This window comes from Trachymyrmex cornetzi, unplaced genomic scaffold (genome assembly GCF_001594075.2).
Source record: "Trachymyrmex cornetzi isolate Tcor2-1 unplaced genomic scaffold, Tcor1.1 scaffold5, whole genome shotgun sequence".
NCBI lineage: Eukaryota > Metazoa > Arthropoda > Insecta > Hymenoptera > Formicidae > Trachymyrmex > Trachymyrmex cornetzi.
The window spans coordinates 2286-11833 of NW_017299806.1; the positions used below are offsets into that span (position 1 = coordinate 2286).

The following is a 9548-nucleotide window of genomic DNA, read 5'->3' on the forward strand; positions in this document are numbered from 1 at the left end:
GTTCTTGAAGCGTTGAAACCACTCACGTTCTTTCACTAATAGCGGCCTCACCATAAGTATTTGAGAGCATTCGATGAGCCTCAGCCGCAGATTTCTTCATATTGAAGCAGAAAATTAAAACCTCCCGCAAATGACGAGAATTTGGCTCGTAAACTGACATTTTCAATCGAGAATAACTTTATGATGCAGACACAAATCGACTAATGTTTCTATGGGGTTATATTGATAGATGACCAAGTTTATTGCATGACGTCTATGATCTATTTATTTCGACCACCACTTACCGATAAAACCATCTATAAGATAACGGCGGAAGCAAAGTTGTACACCTAATATTAAACTTACTAGGGGAATCAGAATATATTTTAAATAAATTAAATTAAAAATCTCGAGCTATGAAGCATTATAATACAGGTATCCTAAAGAATTCTCAATTATTAAATTAAATTCAATATAATATAATTTAATTTAATTAATCGAAACCAAAATCTCTTAATGTCAAATTATAATATTCTACACGGTTCAAATGTAATATAATATTAAGAACTATATTATCCGAATTTAATTATAGTCGGTGTATTATATGTTTCGATTTACCTTTTTTTTACAATTTGTATAACTGATTCTTATATGTCCCATTTATTACTTTTATTGAAGAAATTTGATGCTTGTGACAAACTTACAATCAGAAGAACCGTTCTTTTCATGTATTTGTAAGATATAAGATATCGAAAAATGTTGTCAATCTATGAGAACCTTGTAGGATACCTGTATTATGATGTTCGAAGTGTCGAGATTTTTATTCTATCAGTCAGACCTTAGTTTTAGTCCCTCAAAAGAGGAATCTCCTCGGCTTTCTTTCGCCCTGCTTTTGTTTCTTTCTTCGCTCTCTTCTCTTCTCTTCTTTCGCCAGCTTCTTTGCTACGTTTTGTCGAGTTTTTTTCTGCCTTTTCTTCCTCCTTTTGTTGTACCTTTTCTGCTTTTTTTCGCTTCTTCTCTCGTACTTTTTCTTTCTTCGACTTCTACACCTCTTGGACCACCGACATCTTCAGCACTGTCACTGGTCGCTTAGATACGACGCGATTGCACGACGATGCCAATGATGTAGCAGCAGATATGCTTCTTGAGCTTGGCATATCCATCTGCGTCACAATCTTGTGAGTACATCTGCAAACGTGTCAATTGCGTCACGAATCTATCTTTTGACGAATCTCTCGGCTAATGGCTGAAATTGACAATTGCCAAGGTATCTAATTCTAGTGAAGGCTTTACTAGCTGGACTATTCCTCTGGAACTCTCTGATTGGCAATCGGCGCTAGCGATTCTTCTGCAAGCTCTCCTCCTCTTCAGGGATTTGTTGAATAGGATCTTGGTACGACTACAAATTTTTATAAATTGTTTATTTCGCCGATTTACATACATGAAAAAGAAACAGTTTTGCTGAAGTATAGTCTAAATATTTTGCGTAGTATATCTTATATACATCCGAAAATAATTTTATTTCAAAATCAGAACGCCCAATTAGAATGTCAACATTTTTTGCAACATTGCACAACCTGTTTAATTTGTGTAAAATTATTTTATTAGTTTAATCAACTTGTTTTTAGATCTGTATCTAGCTAAATTTTTTAATAGTTCATCAAAATTCTTCTTTCTATGTACTTTAGAAAATTCATTTTAAATAATACATTTTCGAAATCAGACTGTCATAATGTTACTTTAAATAAAAAATATGAAATGTATTTTATGTTGAATATAAGCTACTGACCTGCATTCGCATTTTCATCGATTGCGTCTGGGAACGTCTGAGAATGCCTATGTAGCCGTATCCTCGCTACCCTTGTCAGTTTGTTAAGAGTGGTTATGCACGGCCGAGGAAGTTGCCAAGGAACGGAATTTAAGACACTCCTATGCAAATAAATTGAAATTCGAAACACTGTAGTATATTTAATACCTCCATAGTAGTTTGCATATTATTAGAAATTTACGAAGATCATTACATACCAGAAACGGGTATGTGAAGTTAGCACCCCAACTATAGTACTCAGGAGTTCTGATTAGAGTTCCCGTTTCTTTTTGACGAGACAAAGAGTACTATATAATTTATAACAAGAGTTCCGCTTAATAAGTATTTTTAAACAATTTTTAAAAAATGGGGTGCTAACTTCTCATCGAAAATCGAGATCCAATAGTTCTGAGCGGCCCAATAGCTTCAATTCGTGAATACCTAGAGTTCCTGATACATAAAAGAAATTTTTGAAAAATCCCCAAAAAATTAAAAATTTTTGAAAAATCAATTTTTAGATACAATAGTTCTGAATAGAGTTCCTACTTCCTTTCAACGATACGAAGAGTTCTCTGTACTTTTTAACTCAATTCCCTTACTAACAATTTTTAAACAATTTTTTAAAAATGGGGTGCTAACTTTTTATCGAAATTCGAGCTCGAATAGTTCTGAGCAACTTAATAGCTTTATTTTGTGAATACCTAGAGTTCCTAATAAAAAAAAAACAATTTTGACATACAACAAAATTTATAAAAAAAAAATTAAAAAATTTTGAAAAACTTTTTTTATACAATAGTTCTGTCACATGTTAATTGTCATTCTGTCTATTTCGAAGAGTTCTAAACGATTAAAATCAACACAGACCCAAAATAAAAGAGATATGTACTTCAAACAAAATTTGAAAAATTGGTTGCAAAAGCACATATCTCCTTATGTAGCCATCCAATCGCATTTTCACCTAATACTTTTCGTCAGGACTCGTCGAGAACTGCCCAGAACGCCGAACAGAACTACTGAGTACTCTCAAAAAATTTTCGATGTCGGACTTAGAAAATTTTCAATGATAGAGTTCAAATGTTCCAATATCTCGAAAACCGTTGGCCCAATCGCTTTTTCACCTCATACTTTTCGTCAGAGCTCGTCGAGAACTGCCCAGTACGCCGATCAGTTTTTTATATTTCATTCATATATTACAAAGAAAATTAATTTTTCGAGATCATGAAGATTATCTCTATTTTTTAAATGAAATTATATGATTTTTTCCGATTTTTCGAGATGGATTTTATATTCCATTCATTTCATATTCCTTTCTTCATAATTAAATTTTCCAAGCAACCTTATAGAAAACTGATACATTCATACGAAAAGTCAAGATCACAAAGTAACAATCATGTAATTTTATCTCTAGAGCGGAAACGTGAAAAATAAAATTTTTTGTATGTATGTGTGTATATGTACATAAAAATCACTTTTCACGATTCTCTTCTAAAGAAAAAGTTATATGATCGCTACCCAGATCTGTCGACCTAAATATATTTATTATTAAATATATTTATCTAAATAATAAGGATTAATTGGGAAGAAACAGTATGAAATGAATGGAATATATAATTGATCTCGAAAACCCACATTTCAAATATTAAATATAACTTACTTGCAATAATTCGCTGTTTAAGTTTGCCGAGCTCTGTCCAGGCATCCATTTCTTCATTAATTCGCATGAGACGATACGCATGAGCAATGGCCAAATGGCGATTTGACGGGCTGATAGTTTATCGTTATTCATACTCGAACGCACGATTTAGAGCGGTATTATCCTGCTCTGCATCTACAAAGAAATTCGTGTATGCAATTAATGTATTATACAAGTGAAATAATAAAGAAGCCATTGAATAATTCATTGAAAAGAAATAATATAATACGAATTTATAATACGAACTATCTATAAATTCCTCATTGTTTTTCAGAATCTACTTTATTTTTGCCTTTATATCTGATTGTAAAACAGTCCATAGCTAGAATTTTTGCTTTTTACCACGTCCATTAACAATTACAAAAGTTAGTTTATAATTTTATTATCTCTTTTTCCAGTGAATTAGAAGTGAATAGAACAACTACATTAGAAGCTGCTGACCGAGGGCCACGCCCATGCCGCGCATCGGAGAATATATCGTACGCTAAATGCGAGCGTATGATCAAAGGACATAACTGAAAGTTATCGATGGTAATTGTGGTATCAGAGAAAATATAATACACCACCGTGTGTCAAAATAAAAGGAAAATATGTTATAATAAAATAAACCAAAATTGAAGAAGAATTATTTTTATATGTATAAAATTTTATATGTATAAAAAAGCCGAAAATACACAAAATTTTGATAAAGGAATAGATATAATTATAATAGAACAAAATATTAAAATGAATAATCATTACAATATCATATTATATACATATTAAAAATACATATTATAAATGCGTGAAACGATTTATCAAGAATAAAATTTAATCAAGAATAAAATTGTTGATATTTTCCGATCATTATGACCAAAAAATAAAGAAAAGGACTTACTTGTCATGCCCGTGACCATAGAAAGGATTAATCCTGCGAGCGTATAGGGATGCGCCACCCTCGGCGGTTCAGCTCATACTCTCTTGCCTCCGTCCGACTCCGGCGCGCGTCATTGGGAAAGCAATCCCCGCCGCGAGACAACCCTTCCGGAAATAATACCAAACAATCACATCACGCCAAAGCACAGCAACGTCGAATCGATCGCCGTGACATCACAGCGTCCACGCAAGCGTCGCGACTACTCGAATAAATGTCGTTCGTCTCGTCACGGATCGTCTGGATGAATGAACCTTGCGTTCAGAGAAGCATCTAGAGAATCTCTAATTATGCTCACATTTTTGACAATAAAATATAAATGTTCGAAGAAAGACGATCATACAATGTATTGTATGTACAGAAACGGAATTATATACTGGTATTTGTTGACTGAGCTAGTAAATTAGATAAGAATCTTAAACAGCCTTTTACATATATATTTTCTTTGTTTTATAAAGAGAATACAAAGAAAGTTTTCAGATAACCTCGTATTTTTCTAGGTAAATGTTGTGAATTGTTTCTTATAAAAAGTATTAATCGTTATTAAAAATATAAAATCACCTTACATTATACAAATTTTTTTCACAGTTTCTGCGTCCGTGACGAGAATATAAAACTAGTTTGAATAATATCGTTAATATCAACGCATGTATGCAATGTTTATTTTTTTACAAAATAGTATAAATAAATTATTCTTTGAATTATACGTTTTTAATGTAAGCTATTTGAATTTAACTACGAAAAATCATATTGAAAAATAAATCTTATTGAAGATACTGTAATTCAAGTTGTATGTCACAGTACCGGGTATATAAACTTTGAAATTTGCTGCTTAATGATGGGTGGCACCCAGTTGGACACGGCTCAATTGAACACGAGCCACTCACAGCGCTTGAGACTACAAAGCTCCTAAGCACCGATCGCTGTGATTGGTGGTGTCCAATCGAGCCATGATCAATCGGGATCACCTCCTTAGTGATGATGTATAATCAGGGTTCACTTCTGATTGGTTATCTGGAGCTATTATGCACGTAAGCATACCTTTGTCTTTATATCCTGGTACCGTATTGATCAATTTTCGGGAGCTGTCATGCGCATGAACATACTCCTATCTTTTATATCATGGTACCGTATTGATCAATCAGTTCAAACATTTTGAACTAAAGCAGAGAAGCCTGAGAGCAGTCATGCCCGAGATTTAACGAAATTTCAGTTTTGGTTTCGGATTCGATCAGTTTCGGTAAAAAATCAGGGTTTCGGTTTGATTTCAATTTCGTTAGAAATTAAGAGAAAATTTCGGTGGGTAAACTGAAACTGTAGTACAAATTGCATCACACTGATGAGCGTTTAAAAAACAACTGTTCGATTTTAATTAATAACTTGTTGATTAAGCTTAAGACAATTTGAGTACAAACTTTAATGTGATTCTAATAATAACTGTGATTTGATTTCTTTAAAAGTTGAGGATGCAATATTATTATAGTTAGAAATTTTTATAAAATCTTTTTTTTCAAGAGTACATAAATTTGTCATGATTTTTGAAAATCATACGGTCTCTGTAAAATTAATTCAAAAATGTCGAGTTCGACTTCAGCCGGAAAAAATGTGACTTCGTTGGCTTCTCTCTTTCTCTCTTCTTTTTAGTAAAGGCCATTCTACATTGGTCGTATCGTAGACGTCGCAAGTCACAAGCTTGTTGCTTCAGCCAATCCAATGCTTCAATTTTTAAGTCGTATGATGCTTACGACGATTCCGACGCTACGATACGACCAATGTAGAATGGCCTTAAGACTTATCTAAATTTCGGTTTTGTTTTTGGCCGGAGGTTAAAATGTGGTTTCGGTCAGACTCTAGAAATTTGCGACGGGCTTGTAGCAATAGACACCAATCAATGGGTGCTTTCCAGTTGCAATATCTCTAGATCACTTTCGTGTACACAAGTTGCGTCCCAATTGCCGTCCAATTATCATCGACACAACACTATACATTTGTACTCATTGTTAAACGAGGGCTGTGTAAGCTTGTGTTTTCTAATGATAATTACATGTTACTAACCACGACGGCTATAAATAAGATTGGAGGATGTTGAGTGACCGACATTTTTACTTTTTTTTTTAATACAGGCGGGGAAAGCTACATTTAACTCTATTCGAAACTGTTCACATTCCAATTGAATTGTACACAATATTACACTTTGTGCATTTCTGTACGTTTGTGTTAAGATGTATTAAGAAATTAGAAAGACACTCAATGGAATTGGCAATAGCTAGCGGAGATCTGTATCTAATTAAATTTTTTAATAGTTCAGCAAAATTCTTCTTTCTATGTACTCTAAAAAACTCATTTTAAGGGTACATTCTGATGTAAAATTTTCAAAAAAATCTATTTATTTTATTGCATATTTTTATTGTACAATATTTTAAGAATACGCTGTAAAATTTTCAAAAAGAAATTGGAAGAATTAACGATTCTACAGCCAAAAGTCAAGTGACGCTCGAAGCGCTGGTAGCGTAGAGTCCCTATGAGAGAGTCAAGACATGAGGGGCGACGCCCTCGTGATTGGTCGCCGCCATTTCTAGGCGCTTTCGATGTGTTAATGAATCTGTGAATTAGTGTGAGCAACTGTTTCATGGTGTAATAGTACAAACAGGCGCGAACGCGTCTATTTGTGTCACGTGTTATTTGTGCTGTTTCCGGCCGGCCCCCAGCAATGGCGTCCTTCCGGTCTTACGTCTTGACTCTCTTATAGGGACTCTATGGTAGCAGAGCTGAATAAGGGAATTAGGCAAACAGTTGTTGTGAACAGCTGCTTGGAAATTCAAAGGGAATCCTTCTTATTATGCCCTTGCTTGGTTTTCCGATCCAAGAAAAGGGACAGTACCGTACGTTGAATTTGGATCTTATCAAGGGAATCCTATATTGTTATGTAGAAAGATTTAAAGATGCGAAAAAAATCTATGAAAAAAACTTTAAACGTGTTTTTCTCGAAACGTTGTTTTTTCGGGCGGTTAATACGATTTCGGAAATTCACTTCAATTACTTCAGAATGACATCGGAATTATTTGAAAAACTGCTGGCATTAGTTGGACTACATATATATATATATATAGATATACATATGTAAAACAAGAACATGTATTGAAAAATAAGAATTATTATTAATTTTCTTCTTCGTAGTTGTCAAATTCTCAACCATCAACAATAGCCGCGGATTGCAATCGACATTACATTCCGTTGATTCCATATTGTTTTTATATTGTTCTGACCATGATTCCGGTAGTTCCGATGCAGTAGAAAAATTGCTTACGGAACGGAATATACTAGTGGACATATTTCTAGTAAGAAATCCGTTCCGTCGTTCCGATTCCGTGTACATGGGACGCACTGAATTATGGGTGCGTTCGGCGAGCTCACTACCAGCACTACCGCATTACTCTATCCTTGTCATTTATTAGACGAAAAACAAAGACAGAACGATTCGATAGCGCTGGTAGTGAGCTCTCCGAATATACCCTATATAACACTGGAATGGGCATCGAGGAAAATTCGTGGCCGCTATTGATCAGCCGCCATTTTGATTTGAGGTAGTATTAAGTGAATCAGAAGTGTTCGCGCGCGCGTTGCGATCGATGTATCGATCGATGTACTATTGATTTATAGAAATCTATATGAATGATATATAAACAAAAATAATGTCACTTTAATTATTTTTACCTATGAAATGAAAGGCCCTTTTTACTTCTCTGCCCACATCCAGGCACACAGCACTTCATGTTGATGCTTTGTAGACAGTCACGCGATTTTATAATCCTTCAAATATAACCTCACACACGATAATCTTGCTGACATATGCGTCTTACTTCTTCTTCGCGTGAGAATATGCAGGATACGAAAGTCTAAAAGAGTAACATAAACTCACTTGCGCGTTTAAAGCCGGTCACACTTTCCAAAAATGATGACGCAATAACACGTCCGATCACGCCGGTAGACGATCACCAACGATCACCGTCCCATATGCCATATGCGCCTTACTAAAATACACTAAACATAAGTGCGCATGAGCACCTGAAAGCTCCTGATTCGCCCAATATCAGCTCAAATCAAAATGGCGGCTGATCAATAGCGGCCATGATTTTTTATGTATCACAGCGGAGATGCCCATTCCAGTGTTATATAGTTTAGTGATGGGACGGCACCCTAAGGTTGAAGTCCCATGAGGTGTATTTACCGCGTAATCGCGTAACCAATCAATAATCAGTAAAACGCGAAACCACAACAGCGAATCGCTTCTGATTGATTACGCGGTTACGCGATACGCGGTAAATACACCTCATGGGACTTCAGTCTTACCCAGATAGCAAAATACCTCCACGGTATTAGTACGGTGAGCGTACGGCGTACTATGCGTGCCGATTACCGTACCTGTCAGGGTGTCAGGTACGTGCGTACCTAAAGGGTACAGTATCGGTACACCGTACTTTTGGTACGCCGTACCGATAATGTATGCCTTAGGTACGCATCCCAGCTAACACAAAGTTACTTGTAACGTACCCGTTAATTGTAATTTCCCACTCAACAATATAACTGTAATATAACACACGTGTTATATTACAATTAATTAATTTTATAGTTTTATTGCTAAAATGAGTATTATTATTGATTCATTATCTTATTCCAGAGTACACATCATAAAATTATAATGAAAAAAAAAAAAAAAAAGATTTTCCTTGAATTCGGGAACTTAATTTCATAATACTTCGAAGCGATCCACCCCATCCGATTGCATACCGCCACTTACTCTGCTTGACTTCTGAGATCGTTTGGAAACCGAAAAAAAAAGATTTTCCTTGAATTCGGGAACTTAATTTCATAATACTTCGAAGCGGTCCACCCCATCCGATTGCATACCGCCACTTACTCTGCTTGACTTCTGAGATCGTTTGGAAACCGCTGCACTTTGATGATCCACGAAAGTTCACTGAACATCCAGTCAGTTACTGTTAAATATATAATTTTAATGTTATAATGACTATTTTCAGGTTAGGCAATCATACGCTGTACTTTCGCAGTACCAGTTATCATGTATATCGTCTTCGACTAGAGGCCTCCACAGTCTCTCTCCTGTCGATAATGGTACGCCGTATTGATACGGTATG

General features: G+C 35.1%; 1 pseudogene; it reads right to left on the bottom strand.

Moving 5' to 3' along the window:
- Positions 1-1195: 1195 nt before the first annotated feature.
- Positions 1196-3572, bottom strand: LOC108765518 (uncharacterized; annotated as a pseudogene).
- Between the last annotated feature and the right edge of the window lie 5976 nt (positions 3573-9548).